The sequence below is a fragment of the Dicentrarchus labrax genome, unplaced genomic scaffold (genome assembly GCF_905237075.1).
Source record: "Dicentrarchus labrax unplaced genomic scaffold, dlabrax2021, whole genome shotgun sequence".
Taxonomy (NCBI): Eukaryota; Metazoa; Chordata; class Actinopteri; family Moronidae; genus Dicentrarchus; species Dicentrarchus labrax.
Window position 1 is genome coordinate 30,359,197 of NW_026136711.1, and position 25,893 is coordinate 30,385,089.

Here is a 25,893-nt window from a genome sequence, read left to right on the forward strand (position 1 = left end):
CACTCTAGTCAAGCTGTGAAAAACACAATCACAGGTCAGAGGAGCAAACCTCCAGATCAGTTTCTGGTCCTCAGAGACAGACGTTGCAGAGTTATAACGACATTTCAAGAAGCTGAAGTGGAACAGCGGAGAATAAATTCACTCTTTGTACAAAAGTTGAGGGTTTTTTTCTCCCCCATCACCAGAGGAGCGAGCAGGTCCCTGTTCCTTTTTGATGTTTTTTTATGTTTTAACAGATTTCCTCTTGTCCCAGTTTTGCGAGCCCTTGGCTGTGACAGCAGAGTGCGTGTTCAGATCAGAGCTGTGTGTTTCCGTGTGTACAGGCTGTGATGAATGGCTGCGTGCTGATTGTGTTCAGTCACTGTGGCCAAACAGAGCCACGCCCAGCTCTCCAACACAAACACCGCATTCCACCGAGTCCACTCCTCGCGCGGAGACCACAAACCAGGACCAGTGCTGAGGCCTGAGCACGATTCAGCCCTGGCAGACAGAGGTGGTGTGTTTGCGTGTTGCAGGGTTCCCTGTTGGCAGAGCTCCCGGTCAGCTCGACATCACACTGACAGGAGGACAGAACACAAACCACAGCAGGGACTCTCTGCAGCGTCTGCAGTCTGGACAGGAACCACGAGTGACAGTCAGCAGGGATTCCCCACAAAACTGATCCGACACCCACATCCTGACTCACCTCATCTCGTGACCAGTTGTCATGTCAACAGTCAAACTCCCCTTCAAACTCAAGGTTTGAAGGGGTTTTTTTTTATGCTGTTACAATGTCCCACAGATGTTAAATGTACAATATGTACTAGGTGGGGTTCCCTGAATAATACATTCAATGGAAAAAATGTGTTAAAAATGGGTCAGTATGAGGGATCTCCCCCTCTCTTTGATTCATATCTATATAAATGGTCCACAGTGCAATATAAAAACAACACAGATACATTAAGCTCATATTTAATAAGTTTTATTTTATATGCAGGGTAACTGAATAGCCCATAATAATCCCTCTTTATGTTAAGTATTAAATCAGAAATACTTTATCACTGGAAATGAAACTGCTGATGGCTTCAGTTATTGCCTTCAAACAGGAGTTGAAAGTAGCATTATCTGCTAACGTCACTGTTAGTGCACATAATAGCGATTAGCCAACGTCTGCGGTGCCACCGGCAGGTTTTATGACACCCTTCCCTCAACTGTGAACCTGGGTCAGCTCTTTGGTTATGTATCTGTGCAGCCAAATCAGTGACTCTTTTATCAGGTTATCTTTACCTCTCTTTACCTTCTCTATCAATGTAGTTACTAGATGATGTTTTAAACAGTTGTATCACTCACTAATTGCATGGCTGTTGCTGTGTGATGCAACTCCACCGCTCATTTTCCCTGAAGCTTAATAAGCCTTAATAGGACACTGTTGGTTTAAGGCGAGGCGCCTCCACAATAAAACATTGCAGGAAACTGTGAGATATTCAGTTTACTATTATATAAATCATAATATTTTTTTTTTTTTAAATAAGTGAATATAGAGCTGACACACACACATAACACACACACACACACATAACACACATATAACACAGCACCTGTTGGCTGTGTGAGTACAGGGAAGTGAAATCTCAACTGTTGCCAACACAACATGAGGAAACCATCAAGGCTGCACTTCCTGTTGGCTTTCCATCCGCCCTCCATCTGCTCAGTTCGTCCTCTGACTGACGCCTTTCCCTGTATATCTCAGAGGATAGACTCACTAACACACACACACACATCTCCACTATATAATCTATTAGTGCATCTCAGACTGACTAGAGTCACTAGTTTGTGATGAGACATACCATCATCTCCTGATGAGATCATTGATAAACAAACCATAAGAACAGTATTCTCAAGAATCATCACACAAACCCACCGACATCGTTAAAGTAACAACATTAAATGAAAAATGTAAGTTTAGACAGTGATGAAATAATGAATCACTAACTGAGTCAGTTCACTTGCAGTTCTGTCCTGTGAGTCTCAGTTCTGGCAGCCGGTAAAAAAAAAAAAAAAACCTCTCTGCTCTCTCTTACTCACTCTCTCTCCTGCAGCATCCCTCTCTTCTTTCTCTCGTCTTTATCAGTTGTTAACATGCTGCAGAGGGATGCCAAGTAAGCTGCCAGTATTAAACACACACACACACACACACACACACACACACACACACACACACACACACACACACACACACACACACACACACACACACACACACACAGTGGACTACTGCACAAACAGTCTGAATTACACAGCAGCTCAGTCCTGGACCTGAGTCAGTTTTCTGCAGTCTGTTTAATAAATAATTTACGAAGTTGAATATTTAACGACCAGAGTGTGAGATTTAGGGGGATCTACTGGCAGAAATATTGGCAGAAATTTAATATAATATTCATAGGAATGTTTTCATTTGACTAGAATTACCTGAAAATAAGAATTGTGTTTTCTTTACACAAGATGTGTCTTAAACATATCATGACCTGACTTCTCACTTGATTTATGAGCTCAGTTAACGGTTTCCTAATGAGTTTATGGTCCCTATGTCAAGTTTAAAGTATTTTTCCATACAGCATGATGTTCCGTTAGAAAATTATGGTGGAAGTTAGAGTAAAGTAGGCGATAAAACCGGGTATGCTTTAGGGCGGGGCTACTTTGTGATTGGCAGGTCATTCTCAGTGAGTCCGTCCAGCTCAAACTGTCAAACTAGGCAGTGCTGATCAAATATGGATCCAGATTCTGTTACTGCGTTGACTATTTCTCACCTAAAATCATACCAGAAACATATTTTGTGAACTGTTTATCTGTAATAAGAGATTGTGTCCAACTGGGCGTGCCGCCATTGTTTCCAGTTGAAATTGCACAGCCAATGAGAGCAGCTCAACTCGCAGTACGTCACCTGCGAGTTCCGGTCCCTCACCGCCACTAAACGATGCCACTAAATCCTACACACTGAACCTTTAAGGAACTTTCAGACAGTGAAGTACGTAAGTACAGATCTTGAACTAACGACCAACCTGAAGGATTACTGGGGCTCATCAGCGGATCCATTTCTGGTGACTGTAGCAGCAGATAAAGTTCAGCAAACTGATAATTGATCCTCATAGCAACTGTTGCCGCACATCAACACTGTTACAACCCACAGAGCAGCAAATACACTCACATGTAACAATCTCACACACACACGTTTATGTGTGTTAGTACACAGCATCACACACCCACACACACGCAGCTCAGCTCACTGTAGCTCATCACATTCTCAACAAGCATCAACACCTCTCTGCACCAGCGACTTTATCAGGATTAAGACACACACACACACACACACACACACACACACACACACACACACACACACACACACACACACACACACACACACACACACACACACACACACACACACACACACACACACACACACACACACACACAAACGTGTCACAGCAGCACCTTCACCTTCAGGAGGTGAGAAAAGTTAAAGTTAGAGCACCAAGAGGGAGGAAATGGCTTAAAACTGACAACAAATTCCAGACATCAACACATAATGATGAATGGTAATAGTGCACACGCAGTTTTCTTTTATTTTATCATCTGGATTTCTTTTATAACTTTGTGGTTAATTGTTAGTTTTATTTTCCACTTTCGTCTTCATGAGTAATTTGTATTATTCGTTTACATTATTCTTATTATCTCAGTATGTGCATATTGCTGATGGGAGGATGCATGAAACCAGGAAGCAACAGCACCCTCGCTACATCTGGAAGAATCAGACAGCAGTTTTAATGTTTGTTATTGAAGATTAATTGTTGCTTCCTCAAATTAACGAATCAGTGTGAAGGATTTTGTGGCGTCTGACGCTGACCTCGCCTTCCAATTACAAGCCTGTAGGAGAAACTACGGTGGCCTCAAAGGTTGCTTCATAAAAAAGGTGACAAAAACACAACAACTCTATTTTATATCCAATTAATGAAAATGTTACACACTGGACCTTTAGGAGGTTTCTCTTGGCTTCATGTTAACGTCTCAGAAGCAGTTTGTACTGGATGGGCGTGGTTTCCCATCATTTGAATGTGGTATACAAAACAGCACATGCCGCTTGTGTCGATCTGCATCGATGCAGAAAAACCACACGTGGACCTGAAGGGCGGTGAACAGGCATCTGGTTTTATACCTCTGAATCATTGTCCATATAAATGTTTTGGCTCTTGTCTTGCTAATCTTAAACTGGTGTCTGTACTATAAAAAACCCCATTACTCTCTAACTTTACACTATGCGAGCAGACTGTGACTATGTTTTTGCTTCACGTCTCTTTTACTTTAAAACACATCATATCAATTTCTTATGTTCATCAGGACCTCCAGTATTTGGATAGGACACATACTTAATCAACATTTCATATCTTCTGCCGCTCATCTCATCTTCAGGTTGGAGGTTGTCACCATTAATTATGCCACCAATAAAAACAAATGTATCTGGCTTCTCAGCCAACAAACGCAATTACAGATCGAAATTGAATCTTTGAGTTTTAGTTATTTATGACATGAGTTATAAATAATGAATGTTGAATCTAATTAGATTTGATAAGCAGATTTGATAAAAAGCTACTGAACCCAAACCCTGGTCTCCTCACAAATACTGCATGTGTGAGCAGTTTCTTTTTGATTCAGTTCATCCTTTTTAAAACAGTGTTGAGGAAAATGCTGTTGTTCAAACCTTCCTGTCTGTCATACACACACACACACACTCCTACATTCCCACCCACTGAACACCTGCCAACCATCACACACGCACAGAGGCATTACGTAAGTGTGTGTCAGGAGGACACTCTCAGATGGTCTAGTTACGATCATAAATCCTGCTGACGCCTCCACGTCATCTGTGTGGATATTTCCAAAGAGCAGGTGCAGAGTGAACCCACGGCGACGAGGGGTCTCCGTGAAAGACAGCCACGTCCAATGAGGAGGCCTCAACGGGAGTCCATTATCGTCTCTATGTGGACGCCTAGATACATGATTGTCCCTTTATGTCCTCTGACCCAGGGGGGACAACGGTCGCCTGTGTTTAAATGCTCATCCATGGTTCTGAAGCGCGTTTGCAGTCGGTTTAATTCACGGTTACGTTAGTTTCACCAGTCAGTGAACTGCTGAGGGAGCCTGAAGCATCAATACTGTTGCTATGGTTACCTGCACTTTTAAGATACGATGCAGCACTGAACAGGTCTTAAATCTGGATGTCTTGCACAAGAGTGTAAAAAAGACTAAATTATCAGCATATATCCTAATCAGTGAGGAAATAACCTGAAGCTGCAGCATGAGTATGAATGGGTCGGACTCAAGTTAAGGCCTTTCCACATCGGGGGGGCGATTTTTGCTTAAGGCACTGACCAATCACACGGTGAAAGAGACGTCCCAACTGATGGCGGACCTAATTTGTTTATGTTGATTAACACCCTGTATTATATCACCAAGAACACAATGTGACAAAAAGTCACTCTGCACACAGTGCTGTGTAGGATTTACCACACTGAAGCAGTTCATCAATCTATGTTCTCTTCAAAGTCCACAAAAACCTTACTTTCACCTCGCAGAACATAAGAGTTTCTGGACTACTCCATTATTTTGTTTGTCTTGTGTGACGTGCTTTAACATATTAATACATCTTAACCCGAACCCAAATTTAGCCCCGGGACAGACAGGGAGCTCTACAAGCTGCTGCCTGTTTCCCACCAGTCCCCGTCCTGCTTGGTCAGCGGTAAGTGTGAGTTTTAATCAGTCGAGTCGGTACTGAAAGCACCTGTTAAAATTCTGCCCCCCATGTAGACCTTAGGAGACACCTACCACGTACTTAATTAAAAGTTAAATTTACAAATCTTAATAAATAAAACATTACACGCGGTCATATTTCAGATGCTCTCCATTGCAGCGGGGTGAACTCTTTCCTGCCAGCAGGGTTATAAAATAATGATAAAGGCCAACAGCTCTATTATAACCGACAAACACTGAGGCTCTGCTGAGCAGAGAGCTTCCATATCTTAAATATAGGACTGAGACATTAATAATTGATGTGGACTTACATAAGAGACAAACGTGTGTGTGTGTGTTGCTGTATCTGGTTCACGGGCAGGGATTTCCTTCTGCAGAGGGGTTTCCACATTTCACCGTATTTTAAAAACCTCCATCCACACCAGCGTAACGGCCAGCGTGTCTGGTCGGTTCTTCAGCTCTCAGCGGTGAAAGATAACCCTACTCTGGCTGCAGCAGGAGCACAAGTGTCTGTAGGTATGGTGCCCACACAGTGAGGATCATTTAACCTCCCATCAGTTCTCCATTGTGATCGGAGGAAAGACGCCTCTAGACTGGATTCACTCCCTCACTCACAGGAGTTAATGGTTAGTTTCAGGCTGCTTCTGTTACGACACTCACACACACAAATATATCAGGATACAATCACAATATGTTAATAATCATAGTTTATAACAAGGGAATTATGCCTTTAAAGTCTCTGATTGTAATGATCCAAATGATAATGTTGGATCGACTGGGATTTTAAAATTGATGTGTGAACTACTTTGATTTGACGGGGATTAAATGAATTGGAACAACCAACAGTGGACTACTGTCTGATGATTTGGTCTATAAATGATTTCTCACTTGAGTTTCCAGAAATATTAACTTTATCACCAAATGGATATGACTATACTTAAATAGAGATATGTCAGGTTGGGTTTTTTCCTTTGTTTAAATAGAGGAAAATCACAGTTTTCACAGAGTCTAAGATCCAAAAAGACAGTGTTTACTCAATACAGTTATCAAGTTTAACATTTCAACTGTAAAAAAATACAATTGGAATGTGATGTAATGAGTATTGTTTCCTGCGGCCGAGTATAAAAACATAAAAGTCCAAGAGTGCACGCTAACAAATAAATACAGCGGGGTAAAAAGACAAAACAAGACATCTTGTTGTCAACTGTTATATTATTAATAAATAAAAATCTCAATATGCTACAAAGGGCCTCTTCTCATTTTCAGATTCAGAATTTAACAGGGAGCTGTAATGAACCAGTGTGTGTGTGTGTGAGTGTGAGTGTGAGCCTCACAAACATCACTGTTAAACTCTCATAAAGCGACAGAAGACCTTCGACAGGTCAGAGTTCAGCGGTGCGGGAGGAAACTGTTCTGCCTCTCTGTAAATCAAACCCCCGATGGTTCAGACTCCATCTGGGAGTCTGAACCATCAAGAGTAACACAGTTGTTTTCAGCCTCATTGTTAGTGTAGCAGGTTGGTTTTGAGGTGGAAACACTTCAAACCCACTTCCACCTAAAATCACACAAGCACAAAGAAAGCTTCGAGGGTTGTGGTTACGTACGTTACTGTTTGCGTTTATGCCCCGAATGTGACGCTGCTGTGCACTTCAGGGACCTGGACAATACGCAGTCATACGCTGACATTTCAGACATATTGTTTTTTGGTTTAGAGGAGGGAATTACTGGATTTTCTCTGGACCAAGACAAAGAAATGCTGCTGCAATGAACACTGTAGACAGGGACCAGCATCAACAGATAGTAGAATTAGTAGCCGGCACATATAACAGTGGGTTTAGAATCACAGTGTGAGGGACTTTTATAGAGCCGCCATTTTAAAAAACAAGATTTGATCATACAGGGGAGAAATCCATCAGTGGAGAGAGGAAGCACAGTGATCAGTTTCTTCAAAGAGAACAGCCTCAGTTACCCACAATTCACTGCAGCCTCATCTGCAGTCCACCCAGGACACACCCAGGCTACATAGGGACTATATAGCTGACATACACACACTCACACACACTCCAATATGATTATTTATCCCAAGTAATAACGTCATCGCAGATTTTCCTCATAGTGTGCCTTGAGAAATTCTAAATAAAGTGGTTAAATTCAACCTTTTTTACCACCTGTTCTCTCTATGACAAATTATGCCCTAAGAGATGATTAATAATATATAATTTTATATAAAATTTAATTATTGATGGACTGAAATTTTATTATGATAAATTTTTCAACTATATCGCCCAGCGCTACTTTGGATTTTATGAACTTTTGTTGAATTAAATAATTAATTAGAAGACATTATTTTGTCAGCCGCTGTGACTCCTCTAATTGTTTAATCAAATAATAATAATAATAATAATAATAATTATAAGTCACAACATTCACAACAGTACTAAGCTTCTTCTTTAACTGAAACTCAACACCTTACAGTCCCTTCAGTAAAAACCCCTGGAGCTTTGGTAACAGGTAACAGAGATGAGAGTAACCTCCTGGGATTAACTTAAAGTCTCCTCCAGTAAAGCACCAGAAGGTCTGTATATAAATCAAAGTGAAATATTAAATGTATTCCTCTTGTTGTTGCTGAACCTCCTGCGGGATGTTAAGAGGACAGACACACTGAGTCAGCACCCGTCGCCCTCTGTGGCCATCAGGACCTCAGCAGCAGCTTCAGACACAAACAGAGCACTCATCTGTCTGCAGGTAAACCTGACTGCATGTCGCTGAACTTGGAGGGATAATATACTGCACACGGCTTCATTTTCAGGCATTATTCGGTGGGATCATTTCGGCATCATGTTATGAAATGTATCTCCTTTGAATCACGACCATCCATCTGGCTATTATGTGCTACAGCTGGACAGGCTGCACATACACACTTCTCATATAAAAGCCAGTATTGTAATAATATCCGTCTCAAATAACAGCACAAACAAATAAAGGCCTCATGAAACAACAAACATTGTATCATGTATACGCAGCCACTCCACCGCTCTCCCTTTCTCCTGTTTAACACAGTTCGCACTCACTAATCGTTTCCAGTCGTTGTCGTTGTTTTTCCTCAATCACAGCGAAGCTGCTACCAATGAAAACCCAACACTTCCTGAAGATTTTTCACAACAAAAGTCAAACCAATTATAAACACAGGGGGACAGCCGAAGAGCTGGAGTGGAAACCACACCCCGGCCGGCAGAAAACCGGTCTGTTTTTTTTGTTTTTTCCCCACTCATCACTTATTAACTGTAACTGGAGACATTCATATGCTAACATCAGGGCTTTCCCCACAGCGTGTTAAGCTGGAATTACGCTTCTCCAGGCTGCAGGTCGGCCCCCTGATGCGTAGGTTTGCATGCATCATTCCAGCTTTAACTCAATTCATCAACTCATCGTTTGTCTGTAAAATGTCAGAAAATAGTGAATAATCACAGCTTAACCAGAGCCCACGGTGATTCCTCGGAGCAATTAGCCCCAGAAAACTATGAACTCACAAAACATGATGCATCAGGATGTGGGCGGCAGAGCATCACAGCCGAACCACTTCACGGTGGGAGGGAGGGAGGGAGGGAGGATGGGGAACCCTGAACAGCCATTATCTGACTGTGCACAATTTTTTATTGATCATCCTGTGATGACGCCAACACTGTAAATCACTGATTTAATTCAAACTAAATGTTCTCTGACGAAGGCTTGAAGACAGAAAACTTGTTAATTAAGACTTTGTTTATGATATTGTGTTCTGATGTGGATCCGTCAGGTCTCGACAGCCATATTGATCCAGATATCGCTGCATCACTAATCGCTCCTCTCTCTTTAAAAAAAAGGAGCAGCGTGCAGGATTTAGTGGCATCTAGTGGCGACGATTCAGACTGCACCTAACTGAACACTGCTCACGTTTGTATTTGACGACCTGGGAATGAGAACAGGGCCTATTTACAGCTAGAATTTGGTTTGTCTGCTCGGGGCTACTGTAGAAACATGGTGGATAAAGATAAACAGCTCATTCGAAGGTCACAAAAACACGACAATTCCTATATTCAGGTGATTATTCACTAATAAAAACATACCTAGGAATATTATATTACATCTCTGCCAATAGATCCTCCCTAATGTCACACAATGGATCTTTAAATTCATACGTATACAACTGAGTTATGCTATCAAATGGCAGCCCGGTGGACTCACTGATCCAGTAAACAACCACTGTTGCCTCAGAATCTAAAAAATTCAACCTATTTCCTATAAACTGAAATCAAAGTTTCCTCCTCGCTGCTGATTTTCTTCCTTGCAAAGACCTTCTTTCTCTCTTTCTCTCTTTCTTTTGAGTGAATTTAGCAGCAGAGGAAAAAACAGCAGGAGCAATGCCCTCGTTTGGAGGTCACACGCTGAGGAGGAGTCACCATGAGCAAAAAAGATGCGGGATCCCCCCTCCTTCCTAACGCAATAAGGCAGGACACACCCAGGTGGAGAGGGGAGGGGATGGATGAAATGAGAGGAGAGGAGAGGAGGAAAGAAAAGGAGCAGAGCTCGCTACTGGTGCTCATCCGCCCATCTTAGCAGATGACGTAAGGACGGTTCATCGCGAGCCTTGAACGAATTTTAATTAAAATAAAAACAAGCTCATGGAGCTCCCTAACCATTTCTTTCTCCCTCTCCAACATTTGTCATTATGATGCTTGGAAAATAGCAAAAGTGCCATTTACAATGTGAGGGGCCAAATGTGGGCAAACCACTCCAACAAGCTCAACAAGCTCATCCTGAAGGCGCTGCTGCATGCATGACAACAGCGTGAGGATACCCAGAAATACACAGCACCACCACAGCCTCACATCAAAACCGGAGCCGCAGCAACCAGTGTTCACTGAGGGAACCAAAAAAAACTGTAATTTACTGATGACAAAGGGTTTCTTTGGTTACCAGGGGAAATATCTGTCGGAAAAAAAACCCAAACACGAGCAGAGACAATGAGCAAACTGTTCCAGACACTCGGAGACATCCGCAGGCAGTCTGATTCCTGCCTCGCAGCCCCTGCAACAGCGCTACGTGCCTTTCTGTCGCCCGGGGAGACCCGACACCAACGAACTCGATTCATAATTTCACTATTTTAAAATGCATTTCCTAGCCAGACAGTGTACGTGAACATTTGACACACCTTTAACAGACACATCCCAATCAGAGGGGACAGCTCTTCAATTCGGCCTGCTCCAAGTAAACCGCACAAACATCTTATTTGGGTAAAATGGCAACTTTACCAACTGATACGCACTGGCGGTCGCCTGGCTGGAAAATACAAAGCGGCGGGCGACAGAAAGTGGCAAACACTGCGTACCACGTTTAAAAAAGTTAATATCGAATCAAAATCGAGCGCTAGTCTTTGTATTATATGTGTGTGTATTTCTAAATGAGCATACAGTGCACACGGTGTACGGTCAAAGGCGTTTTTTGTGGTGGGAAGGGGAATCGAATAGCGATGCAAGTTGGCGTTTAACCTCCGCATTTTTTGAATGGAGACTTGACAGCGGCTGACTGCAGAGGAGAGGCACGTTTACCGGGGGGGGGGGGGTGGGGGTTGGAGGCTGTCGGGACGTAAGGAAACGGGTGGAAAACGTGCCTCGGGAGTTTGTGAGACACTGTTGCAATTAATGTTACACAAAAAAAAGTCAAGACAGAGTCCCTGAACGGAACAGTGGTGCGTTCACACCTGTGGAAAATCCCACAATTCGCCCCGTAGTTCGCTACTTAGTGTCAAAGAGGTTAAAAAGAAACGGGGGTCGTTGGTTGTAGCCATTTACCCCGGATGCAAACGTTAGTGCGAACTACTGGGGAGGAGAGAGGAGGTTTGGTTGGTAGTGTGGTAGGGGGGGCACGACTGACTCCTTCAAAACACTTTAACTGAAGGAGGAGGAGAGGAAGAGGAGGGAGGGCACCGGCAAGACTAACAGCGTTATGGTTTCGGCCATAAAGTGAATCGAAAAGAAATAAAAGTTTGACTGTAAAAAAAAAAAAACACACCAAGAGAGATAAAGATAGAGAGAGAGAGAGGGTGAGAGAGAGAGTAGTTTACCTCCACTCCGTCCAAATCACGTCCTGCGGGGTGGTGTCGGTGTCTGTGTCGGTGGAGGAAGGAGCAGTTCAGAGGGGTTTGTCCATTTCCCAGCACGGCTCCAAGTTGACAACTGCAGTGGTGGAAAAAAATGACTGGCAGACCGGGGTGTGTGTGTGTGTGTGTGTGTGTGTGTGTGTGTGTGTAAGGGGGGGTAAAGATCTTGTTCCGGCTTTAAAAAAAAGAAAATTCTCCTCACAGTTAATTACATGAAGAAAAAAAACCCTCAAAAAATTGTTTTAAAAAATCAATCCGGATGGAAGAAAATGCTCCCTTGTGTGTTTTTCTGTCTCCTCTCCCCCTGTAAGTAAAAGCAGAAGAGAGAGAGGTGAGAGAGAGAGAGAGAGAGAGAGAGGGTAAAAAAAGAGAGAGGCTCTGATAACAAAGAGCAGATCCAGTTAAATGAGGACTGGCTGGTGGTGTTTGTGTTAGAGAGAGCGGTGGGTGGGACTGTGGGTGGGTTGGTTAGGGAGGGAGGAGGAGGAGGAGGAGGAGGTGTCCGACACATTCAAACAGGACCAGAGAAAAGACCCAGCGTCCGGATCCGCGTCTTTTCCCTAGCTGAGAGACAGAGAGAGAGAGAGAGAGAGAGAGAGAGAGGGGAGGGAGGAAGAGGGAGGGAGAGGGGAAGGAGGAAGAGGAAGAGAGAGAGAGAGAGAGAGAGAGGGAGGGACCAGCCCTGGGATTGCCCTGCATTTAAGGTGGATCTATGAATTAATTAGGTGATCAGGCAGGAGAGAATATCGAGAACATCAGCCCCCCTCCCTTCCTCCTCCTCCTTCCTCCTTCATATAGGATCCAGATCCAGGATGAAGCCCCCCCTTGAGAATCAGAAGAAGAATAAATCCACATCTGGATCTCTTCTGGAGTCTCATGTACGGAGGCTTATTTCAGCCAAATGGCAGAAAATCAAATGATGAGATTATTATGACATACTATCTTATATATATATATATATATATGGTATAAATGTATAAAGGGGGGTTGCAGCTATTAAGAGATTCAAAAGTGGAACAAAACTAATAGAAATAACATTTTAATTGCATAAATAACATTTTAAGAATGTTACATTTCAAGAAAGAAGTGTTAATATTTATAGATTAATTAAAAAGTTATTATGGCTGCGTTCACACTGTAAAGCCTAAGTGCTCAATTCTGATTAATTGTTCACATCTGATTTTGTTTTGGGTTTTTTGGCTGTTCACATTGTTTTACTTAAATGTGGTCTATATCAGATTGCAGTCTGAACAGGTTACGGTTCTGAAGTGACCCGGATGACTTAACGTTAATCTAGTGTGATACAAAAGTGACTGTTCGCACTGAATGAACCGAAAAAGATCAGATTTCACATGATTGGCAAGAATCAAGCTGTAATATTACAACAATAAAATAAAGTTAATTTCTAAGATAAGATAGATTAGGAAGATTAACACTGTCCAGATATTGGAGAGTTGGAGAATAAAGTCAAAATACCTTCATAATGTTTCAAGGATAAAGTTATATTTCAAGAAGGTTGCAATATTTAGAGAAAGAAATAATAATATTTCAAAATAAATCAAGCTAAAAGTCATAATACATAAATAAAGTTGTAACATTTAGGAAGTACTGGGCTGGGATACACACATACAGTAAATTATACTTAATATGACACTTCTGGACCAGCGTATGGAGGCTAATACATGCCAGATAATAATAAATATATTGACGACTGATACAACTGTTAGTTAGTTAGTATCAGTCACATTTCACATACTTACAACAGTAAATTAAAACTATATTTACTATGTTATTTTGTGATTGTGTGTGTGTGTGTGTGTGTGTGTGTGTGTGTGTGTGTGTGTGACTTTGTATCTGATTATCCCAGAGTCACAACCAGTGTGATCTGTAAATGTATTTATTGATTTAAGTCAGTAATTCCTCTGTTATAAATGTTGACATACAGGATACATTATGGAAAGGATGTACTTTTATTGCTATGTCAGACATAATTTATAGGATTTTTTAGGAGATTTTGTGTTTAATACTTTGAATAAAGTAGAAAAGTTTATTAATTTAGCTACTGCCACTTAAAAACTATTATCCAATTACAAATATTAAATTGAATTTGAGCTGAAATGAACTTGAATCCCAGAGACAAATATCAAAGATTTTGCCTTGAACAGCAGTTATATTTGATATTTAACCTTTGGAGTAAACAGATACTCATCCTTTTAAAGATATTATGAGGCATTGAACTCTAAGTTTATCATTATTTATTTATTTATTTTGATTAACTGCTCACATTAAAGTCCCCCATTGCACATCTGTTTGATATGTAGTGATGAAAAGAGACGACCTCATTATGAATAAAAGGTGGAGATGTACACTGATTGTGTTCAAGTAAGGTGAATATTTCTGGTCCGAAAAAATGCAGAACATGAACAAAGAATCTGAAAAGAAATTTCTCTCTCTCTCTCTCTCTCTCTCTCTCTCTCTCTCTCTCTCTCTGACTGCCAACTGGCCACTCAATCAGCTCTGCCTCCCACGCTATGCTAATGACAGAGAGGCAGAGAGGTGGTTAAAGCTGCCATTTAAACAGCACAGTACACTGCTTCACTTTCAATGGAAACTGACTGCAGATGAAGGAGAGCTACGGATTCTCATAAACTTGTTCCCAAAGTCACCATCAGTCACCACCACCATACGCCCTCCGGCGCCTCATCCTTTCTCTGCATGTATTTAATTCAGTTTTTTGGTTTAATTTATACAGCCCGATATCACAAATGCCACATTTTCCTCAAGGGGCTGCATAATATATACAGCACACCTTAAGCTACAATAATACTCATAGTCCCTCGATTCAGATCAGGAAAAACTCCCCAAAAAAGGGAATAAAACCTCTGGAAGAGCAGCGGAGGGAGGGATCCCCTTGCCCAGGACAGAGACTGGCAGTAGATGAGGACATCAGCATAGTAACATTACAGTATGGACACATGAGGATGACACAATTATAGACAGATTATTTAAATATGGAGAATATGGGTCGAGGACGATTTGTCCAGGTGCTGTGAAACATCCACAGAGCCTCCTCTCCACCAGTATAATATACCCACTATTCTCTCCACCAGTATAATATATCCACTATTCTCTCCACCAGTATAATATATCCACTATTCTCTCCACCAGTATAATATACCCACTATTCTCTCCACCAGTATAATATATCCACTATTCTCTCCACCAGTATAAATCCACTATTCTCTCCACCAGTATATATATCCACTATTTTCTCCATGCATGAAAGTGATCATTGAACGTTCCATAATAATGATATCCTAATAAATCAAAAAGGATTTATATTTATTTTTTATCTCTATCGACACTGGAGGAAAATATTTGTCTCTTTAGCTGCTAAATGCTCCACTTTGTTCACCGGCTTTGTCCCTAGTTTGGTGCTGGGCAGGTAGGTAGTTTATTATTGAGAGCATCTGTCTGTCAGTGAATATTTAGTGACCTTGCAGATCATTAAAATGGTTCATTATATTGATTAAAACTATTAATATGGTATTCTCTGTTGCAGCTTAGAAATATGTAAACATTTGTTTATATATGCAGAGCTTTGCAACAAAAGTGAAGCCAGATCAACCTTTTTTATCCCTCCTTGTCTGGACTCCCTGCTGTTCCTGATTGAAATAAATAAGCACACTAATGTAGATCTGAAAATTACCGTAGCTACAAAGTTTTAGCACCATTTAAGAAGAACTAGTGACATCCAACCACTTTTCATTCATATTGCCTCAACAGATGATTTCTACGGTGGCCGACAAGGGCATTCACGCTGCAAATGGCAAAACGCTGCAAACACGGGAATGATGCAAAACCAAAAACACACAAACACATAAAACAAATCCAACAGAAGAATGCTGCAAATACCAAAAAACACACAAAACCCCAAAACAACTGCAAGAGAGAAACGCTGCAAATTCACTCCACTCCCTGTGAGGGGAAGGAGGAGATTGTTAAATCGGCAAGGTTACGTCAGAGAAAGTGGATATTTTATTTTCCTGAACATTTAAATAAGACCTTTTTTTAAGGTTTTACTTTCAGTAAATTATATGGGTGTTTGATTTGTGTTTTCTGTGTTCTGGTCTCATTTGAACCTCTTTCCACCGCCCTCCTCCTCTATCGTCTAACATTAGTTAATTGGAGATAATGGACACCTGGCCGGACATTATCCCTTACATAAACACAAGCTGTTATAAATCAAAGATTCTAGCACGCTAACATTAGCTATGTAACTATGCTGCTCTTGTATAATATTGCCAACTTTCTTATTCTTCTTCTTCTTCTTCATGTCTTTCGGGTCTGGTCCCAGAGGCCTGGTCCATCCCTCAGGTCGGGTCCCCCTAGTGGCCTGGCGCACTTCCGTTTTGTGGAGTGAATTTCTTTATTTCTCTCTTGGAGTTGTTTTGTTGTTTTGTGTGTTTTTGGTATTTGCAGCATTTTTCTTTGGCATTTGTTGTTTCTGGTGAAATGTGAACAAACTACAGAGTTTAAAGTAGTAGTTTGACAGTTTTTAGTGGCTTTTTTTTAGTGGCTTACAGAGAGATTTTGTAATTTAACTGCTTTAATGCTGTTTTAATGTGTCTACATTCTTCTTAGGATTATGTAAGATGTCAGTGTCGGTGTGTTAGACCCCTCCATCCCCCCCCTTGCTTCAGAGGAATGTGTCATGTCAGGACTCACCTGCCTGATTCGCTGCAACCCTTCTCCTGAACACACTGTTGTCACAACACACCTATGTATCTATTGTCAATACATCCAGGACAGGCGGGAGAAGAAGAGCGGAACATTTCATCTAAAGAGACTCCGACCACAAAGCCCAGCAGGACAAAGAGGACACAGAGACAGAGAATAAACTGTAGGAGATTAAATGTAAAAAGAACACCAAATACGCCCAGTGATGGCCATGAAATCAGCTTTATTTATTAATATATTGTAGTTGGTGATTATTTAATAGAAACGTAATGAACTGTTTAACGATGCGGGCTCTGGTTTGATTAACAGACGCCTGAGATACTCCAATTCCATCCTTTGCAATCATTTCATTTCTGCAGTGTCACAGTAGTGGAGCAAATATTAATCTCCAGTGCTGCTGGACTGTTTCGATTTGTCGATGCAGTGATTGCATCTCTGCAAACGCCACAGTCAAGCAAGCCACTGCCTTTTCTAAAAGCTCTTTATCACTTTTCTCGAATACTGGCAGAAGAAAGCTTATTACCGGCAGCAGACCGATTGTGAGCAGAGCCTGGCGGCTTTTCACAGACTTTGAAGCAGCAGTTTCGAGCGGTCAGCTTAATAATACTGACAACCCACAGATTCCTCACTGGCCAACCACCATATGTCAGAGTGGATGACAGTGCTACTAAGGTCGTGATGAGCAAGGAACAGCTCTGGCACCATTCCTCCATACACCTCATACTTTAACTCTGCTTCCTGCCACCTCCAAAAGTTTTCTGACGACTCCCCCATTGCCGGATGCATCAAGAAAGAAAGTGAGGAGGAGAACAGAGGACTGATGGAGAGCTCTGTCACATGGTGTAGCAGCAACCACCTGAAGCTCCACATCAGAAGACCACCACAGAGCTGGTGGTGGACTACCAGGGACATCAACCAAAGAGAGGAAGTGGGGAGCGAAGGGGGGGACTCATACAAGCATGCTGGGGTCCAAATCAATACAAAACTGCACTGGTCATACACACACAACACTGACGCCCTCTTCAGGAAGGGACGGAGCAGGAGATCCAGATCAGGGTCTGTATGTAGTAACCAGAGCTCTGTCCTTTATTGTGGAGAGCTGATTCAACAGGCTGGTAGGAAATGCCAGCTCTGTGATTGGACTGGAACAGTCTGGAGTCAGGGGCGGAGAGGAGGATGAAAATCAAAGCCATCCTGGATGTCCCCTCTCTCCAGTTCACTGGGCAGCTCATTCATCCTCTGGATCGTCCCAGGTAGATGCAAAACAAAGACCAGGTGCTTGTTTGTGCCCACTGCCATCAGACTGGACAGGAGACCCCAGATTATCCCAGTGTTTTATTGAATTATATGATATACAGGGTTGGGAGGGTTACTTTAAATGTAATCTGATAGAATTACTAACTACCTGTTACAAAATGTAGTCAGTAACCTAATCCAAGTATCACAATGTTAATGTAACATAACTTGATTACTTTCTGTTACTTTTGGATTACTTCCTCACCAAATAAAGACAAGAGAAAAGAAATGGAAAGATTTTTAGCATCAGAATGTGTCTTCTGCTCAGTGTATTTTTAAGGAAAAACTGATGTATTTTTTAATTGTAATTGTACTAAATAATCCCCAATTTTACTAAATGTAACTGTAATCTGAGTCTTTTTTCTGTTATTGTAATGGATTACAGTTTTTTGTAATCTGTTACTCCCCAAGCCTGAGGCTATAATAGTATATTTCTATTATATTTCTATATTAATGCAGACAAATACTATACTAAGTATCATAACTCGGTCATTATATATTAGAGAAGTGTGTGAATGCTGGATGTTGAGAATCTGATGGTAAACTGCTTTCAAATTTAAATATTAATGTATGAAATCTGAGGAGTATTGTATGTTTTGTTGATGCTAAACTTTATTTCTGGCTTTAATTTGTATGGAAAAGTAACTGAAGGACTTTGAAGAGTTGGAAAAAGTGGGAAAGGGTTTAATGTTAATTAATATGAATGGGATTTAAAAGTTTGATAAAATAAATAACGTATTAAAGATGTGGAACATTATATGGTTTAAATTAAGTTTCTGGCATAAAATATCCATGAGAAGGTGAAAATTGTTTAATAAAATTATTCCATGGTTTAAATGGTCAATGATTTGAACGCTGGGATTTCCTACTGCAGTGAACACACCGTCACAACCCAGCTGCAGTCTCCATCCTGGGTCAGGCTGATTTTAATAAAGATTAAGCTGAGAGGCACTCACACTACTCAAAGAGTGTAATTCCTATTAGCTATCAGAGAGAGTGGTTCATACATACTCCTTCAGCTGCTTCTCCATTCAAATTAAAGCCAGCAATTACAAAAATCCCTCATCTTTCACACAATATTGATCGAAATATATATTGAAATATTGAAATATATTTGACTTTCAGAGCCAGTAATGCAGCTGAGCATCAGCTTTTCAACATCCAGCATCCACGACCCGATTTATTCAGAAATTACCTTTGTATTTTTTTGTCCTTGTGCTGCAGCAACACCTGAGTTCCCCCCGCGGAGATCAATAAGGGGTTATTTTTATCTTAATCTGAAAACGAGATAAGCAGCATAAAAGATAAAATGTTGATTAAAGATGTACCTGACACACTGAAATCACAGCTGGAGCCTCCCAAAGGAGAGTGGCCGCTCTGTTAGCCTTGTTGAACTACAGAAATACACAGCCCACTCGCGGTTGAAGAGTTGTGTTACAGATGAATGATTTCTTTTTAAATCACAAATGATTTTTGGCTGAGTGCAGAAAGACAACCAAATGCTTGATTTGATATAATCTGCCACCGATTTGTCATTTTAACTGGTGAAAGACTGACTAAAAATGACTGATCTGATAATGGTACCAGAGTAATTTGCACATACTTTCCTAATAAAAAAAATCAAGGAGAGAAAAAGTGTTCAATAGCAGATTTGTTATCTTAACAAGTCTGGTTACCGAATCCAAAATGGAACTGATTCAGACCATGATGGTTTATTTTTCCTGCCTGGGTCTTTGAGTCTGATCCGTCACTTTCCTCTGCTACTTTAATAGCATGAGCAAGCGCTAAATGGACAGCCTCACACATGTAAACAAACTGGTGTGTGTGGATGAATAGGCGGCTGATTGGTTGGCCATCCCTGGAAAAAGATCCCTGTACAGTTAGCCACAATAACTAATCCAAGAGGTTACTGTCTGTGACCCAGAGACAAGCATTTAAAGTGATTTATGTCAAATGTTTCAAGCTTTATTGAAAGCTTTAAGTGGCTCGCACTGCTTCGCCCTGATAAACATTGTTTTGTTTCCTGATTCTATTATCATGATCCCGAGTCAGCACAACCACAATTATGTAAATAACCGAGGTTGGAAAATGTCTGGGTCTTACCTGCAACCGACTTTAACGCTATTTCAAGGATTTTCTCCTAACTTGATCACCTAGAAGCTACTTTTAGCCTAAAAATGTTTTGTGAATGGGGCTCCTGATCCATAACCTAAACCATCTAAAGCATTTATTTAGTTGCTGGAGGCGTTCCAGAGCCTGGATGGAGAGTGTCCTAAGAGACTCAGTTCAGGGCAGAAAAGTCACCTCTCCATCTGTTCATGGCTTCAAAGGCAGCAGGAGCTCAAACCCACACACACACACACACACACACACACACACACAGGCAAAGGAGACTGGTTACTTGAATTTTTTCCCAAAATGTCATTTTGACAGCCACAGTAGCCCCAATATTTCTGAGTCTCATATCCATTTTACAGCTGCAGTGAAATAACAGCCAGGAATGAAGAATGAAGACCAGTTTTTCCTCGACCACTTGTCATTTAATGGATTCCTGTTCAACGAGTGCATGTGACCAGTCTCGTAAAAGTCCCATATGGCACAGTTTGCCTCATCAAATCTATCTTTTAAGTTTCAGCTCACCTTACCTCCTTTCCTTCAGTGGAAATGAAACGTGTAGCCTAAACTCATCCTTCATCACCGACAATATAGCCAGAATATTGTTAGATATGTGTGAACGATTTCATTAAAGAAAAGTGTTAATGGAGGAAATCACTGTAAGCTGTATTTGTTAAAAAGAGCTCTATGCAGTCGACTGAAGAAAGGCTGTTGACTGATCTTGTTGTCTGCAGTGTAATAGCATCATACATCACTGTGTGATGTGTTATTGGTGCTTCTGCCCTGCAGTTTCACAGATACGAAAGACTGATTCCACCTGCAGCTCAGAGTTACTGCAGCACTGAGCAGCTGTGGCTGAATTTTATGGAAACCCGACTTTATATTTCCTGTTTTATTTTTAGCTGCATGACTCAGAGTGGAGCGATAAATGTTGGATGGATTTTCATGAAACTTGGATGTTCAGGGTCCTCAGAGGATACATCTTCAGGCTTATCACAAGAAAACATAGTGTAGTATAGATTCTTGTCAGACAAATAAAGGGAATCAGTCTTCAGTCTCATTTTGTAAAAAAAACAATTGTCAGAAAATCTAAATAATGTGCTGCCAACTTTGTGATTTACAAACTACATTTTGCAACTTTTTAGCATTTGTTTTACGCCTTGTCACGTCCTTGTCGCCAATATTACTCATTTAATGTGCACTCGTCCTGCTCACCACTGCAGGTTTCTGGATCGACTGTGATCGGAGAGCGGGAGAGAGCAGCAGCAGTTGGTTCTCTGTTCAAAATACTTCACTTACACAGTATATGCAACAGTATTTGAAATTACATTTACATTTAGATGTATACTGTATAGATGAGCCTAAATAACAATAGCTAATGATAAAGCTACATTTTATTTTTTAAAGGACTAAGATTTAAAGCCTTCTAGCAGTGACGTTGCAGATTGCAACCAGCTGAATACAGCTCAGCCTCCAAAACTATGGTGGTTGTGAAACTCACACAATATGCACAAGACCCTATCTACAGGCAGTGTTTGGTTGGTCAGTTCTGGGCTACTGTAGACACATGGCGGTTCAACATGGCGGCCGCTGTGGCAGAGGACCCGCTCCCTCTGTAGATAAAAACAGCTCATTTTTAGGTAACAAAAACACAACATTTATTATTTTCAGGTGATTATTCACTAATGAAAACATACCTATGAATATTCAATTTCTGCAAATAGATCCTCCTAAATGTTTCACCAGACCTTTAATAGATTGGTTTACCTGCTCCACACAAATCCAACAGGGAACTGATCGTGACCTGAAAGTACCTGGAACTTGCACTCAGTATCACCTCCTGAGCTGAGCCCAAAATCTGTTCCAGGAACTCGTCCACAGTTTAAGCAGTTAATGTCACTTCGAACAGGGCTGTAGGTGAACCAGCTCTATGTCTGTCTATCTTCATGTTCACATCCGCTGCCAAAACAGAACAAATTGGAAATCATATCACTATGTTGTGCAGCAGTTTAAGTCACATGGACTCCTGTTTGCTCATTCTGCTGTTGATAAAAAAAAAAACCCTGTCTCTGTGTTAGAGAGCCTGTTTAGCTTTGGTTCCTTCACATATAGAACTGAATCTGTGTATATCATGTTAGCAGGAGGCTCGGGAGAAGAAAAAAAAACAGAAAAAAGCCTTTGTGATAAAAATAATACAGATTACGTGAGAAGGTAGCCATGGATACAACATCCAGTCACCCTTGTCAGTGCATATATGGAGAGATTTATGTGTTTCCACCTCAAGTAGTTGTCTAAATGCTGTGTGTTGTCAGATAGCTGCAGTGTAGGTGGATCCTGACCCCAGGAAGTCACAGCGTTACATAAGCTTGATGGATTTGAATCACAGCCTCCATTTTATAATTAACATTAATACTGAAAAGTTTCTGTGGAAAAAACTGCACCGCATTCAAGCAGGACTGCTGATCAATGATTTCATGATTTCAATTGGCTCCTGCTCCCTTCACAGAAAAACTCCCACATACTGTGAAATCCTTCAGCTGAAGTTCTCACATGTTATTTTAAACTGTGGACATCATTACAATCAAAACATTAGAGGACAATTAGAGTTTGGGCAACCACTATTTGTGCTTTCTGAAAATATTTTACTCACCAAGGCTGTGTCTGAAATCCCTCGTTCACTCATTCACCGCCCCGACGTCATGAACACTCAGTAGTTTTTTTTTTTTTGTGAGCTGTAAACTGAAATTTCGGACAATGAATCACCATAACATCACCACTGAGAGAGAGTACATGCCAAGGGCACTACTTGTTTTGTTCCATTGAGGGAATGTTTGAGGGCACAATTTAGTGCATGAATTTCTCTCCCAGACTTCAGACACATAAAATAGTATTTCAGTGCAGGGACGACCATTGTTAACAGTTGAGGATGAAGGGATGTCACTTGTCAATTGTGAATCATTTTACTGATTCTTATCATTCAGTTTGTTACTGTTTTATCACATCACCTTCAGCTATATACTATAAAATCACAGTTCTTAACACCATAATATTCTGTGCTGATTCTGATAATGTGGTTGTTGGTGGTTCAAACTCTTATGCTCAGGTCTTATTCAGACTGTTACAGGCTCCGTTTATAAGTTATCATCATGATTCACGATCGTGTCTGTGGAATTTATGGTCTTCCAGTTAGATTTTAACATCCTGATAAATGCAGTGCAGTAAGTAAAGTTTGAAGATTTGGTGTTAAACATTAATTCATATATTCAGATGTTCTTTGACGTCCAGACGTCACTATAACAGAGTATGAACTGGTGAGACTGAAAGTGTTTAAAGGTCCAGTGTGTAACATTCTTAAGGATCTATTGGCAGAAATGGAATATAATATGTGTAACTATGTTTTCCTTCGTGTATTATCTCTTGAAAATAAGAATCTTTTTGTTTTTTGTTACCTTATAATGTGAAAACATTGTGTGTGTGTGTGTGCTCGTAGTCACAGTTATTGCGCTGCTGCAGCACTGTCAGCCGAAGCGTCACAGTGGATGGTAGTAGAGGAGGTTGGTTGGTTTAGTCGACTCTACTGACAGTCCTTACCAGAGCAGAGCGCGCCGGAGTTGCACTGCCCTGCCTCATGCTGTCTACTGTCTCTTCTCTGCTTCCTTCACAGTAAGTTTTCTGGTTTGTGGTCTTTTTGAGACTTTGTAAAGTTCCCAACCTGCCATGCTGTCGCTCTGTGTACAATGACCTACTTGGTTTTGTTTATTTTTGTAGAGAAGGTTTGTATAGTAGTGGCTGATTGGGAGGATGTGACCACTGCGGTTGTCCTATTATCTTCAATACTATCGATTAATCACAACAGGTAGGTCTGAGTGCGTCTGGTTCTACAATAAGAACAAAAAAACAAACAAAACAACGTTGACACAATAGTTTCAGCTCCAGTTTTTCTTATATGACAAGATATTCATATTTCTATAACTGTGCTGGATTGAGGGTCTTCTTCTGGGCTAAATAGGGCTGAAAGTCTTAGTTGTTCGAGCACTATGAATAATTACTGATCATTAAGCAATGCTTGTGCTAATAAAGGCTAAATAAATGCTAGTCATTACTGAGTCTGACATTACTTCTTAATCTAGAAAGGAAGATACTAATTAGCGAGTCTCTGATATTACAACACAACATGACCTACACATTAGCCAAAGACCACTGTCACTATGGTGCATTTCAATAATAATCATGAAATCAATGTGAATCCTAATATGTATGAGACAATGTTCAGAGCACAAATACGAGCATTTTCCATGCGGCAGTAACACCCACTGAGTTACGTTACCCTTGTCAGTGGTAACATGCAGCCAAACAGGCTTTAACAAGTAAAGCTAATTAGCAACGAAGCATATTCACACCATAAACCAGAGGGTCAAAATATATATCACACAGTTCTGCTTACACGTTTCTGAACGCACACATTAATGGATGACTCGTGGGTAGCAGACTGTGGTTTGCTGATCCCTAAATTGAGTGACAAACTATCATTAAACACTAATATTCATTAGTATTATTTTAAAATTAAAAAAATAAAATAAAAATCCTGAGTTACATCTTGTATGAGGTTTAAAACTGTGGCCAAACAGTCTCTGATATTGATTTGATATTATCAGTTAATTATAAAAAGCTCCGTGTAAACACTGCTGGACTTATTTTATTATTAATATTTTAATGTAAGCATAAAAATGTCAAACATATGCAGTTTAATCACAACCTTGGCAGTTTCCACACTTGACAAAGAAGAAATACAGCCTTCGACAGCCAGGGGTGAAAGGTCAGGAGAGAATCCATACGAGGCGACGTTGCTCCAGATCGAACATTAATCCCTGTCACCTGCTCAGGGAGTTTCCCATCATCCTCAGCACTGTGGCCCCTGCAGCCCGCTGTCACCTGATGGATACCCAGGCAGAGGACTCCCCGCCCTGGGCAGCAGCAGGGTGAGGCTTCCCTCCTGGCCTGGAGCTCTGCTGGTGGTCCTTGACATGAAGTCCAACCCTGTCATTACTGCTGCACAGGGGGCAGCGGCTGCTCACAGATACCATTAACTTTTCATCAGCGGTTTCCGGCTTTCACTGCAACAGCCCATCATGTACTGTAATATATATATATATATATACATCTGCAGAAAAGACTATAAATATTCTCTTCTGTCATGATTTGAACATTGTGGACCCTTGTTACCTACAAACCTCTTCATTAAAAATCAAATCCTACCTTTCCCAGCTTTCCTGTTGCAGTTACTGTCTGTGGTTGGGTGACTCAGCTCCTCCACACAGTCCCCCTCAGCCTTCAATTCATCCGACTCAGACAACTTCCTCCCCCACATTCACCCCCTTCCTCACATCCATCCTTAACATCCGATACTTCCTCATTTCATTTAGCTCTTGCCGGTGAAATAGAAAGGAAGTCTGGTTTTATTCCAGATCAACCTTGAGAAAGAGATGGTTCATTGAATCTGTGTATAGATTGAGAAATGCACATGTATTTATTGATATAATGTGCCTTCAAGATGTTGGACACTGTTGGGCAGCTATGGAGTGGAAAATTAGGGCTTTTCCTAGTCGATTAGTAGTCAAAGCCAAAAGTCAGATATTGATTTCATTATTTATATATGTATATTTTAACAGCCGCCTGTTAAATGATAACGGAGAAAGTGGTAATGATTCTGAATGTGTCAGAATAACCCATGACTGAACAGTTTTCATGTCATGTTGTTCAAAAAATTGAATAAATAACCTCCAACTTCACTAAAACAAATACTCGCAGAGACAGAT

At 41.0% G+C, this 25,893-nt stretch overlaps 1 protein-coding gene across 5 annotated transcripts in view; it reads right to left on the reverse strand.

Moving 5' to 3' along the window:
* LOC127372151 (plasma membrane calcium-transporting ATPase 1) overlaps window positions 1-12,481 on the reverse strand; it is an 84,027-nt gene extending 71,546 nt beyond the window's left edge. For 2 of the 5 annotated variants that reach the window (XM_051415596.1, XM_051415594.1), the window contains exon 1: window positions 11,891-12,478. The gene's annotated coding sequence lies outside the window, so the exon portion shown is untranslated. Of the gene's footprint in view, window positions 1-11,890 lie in introns of all 5 variants that reach the window. The other 3 variants (XM_051415595.1, XM_051415592.1, XM_051415597.1) reach the window with 2 other exon arrangements.
* Between the last annotated feature and the right edge of the window lie 13,412 nt (window positions 12,482-25,893).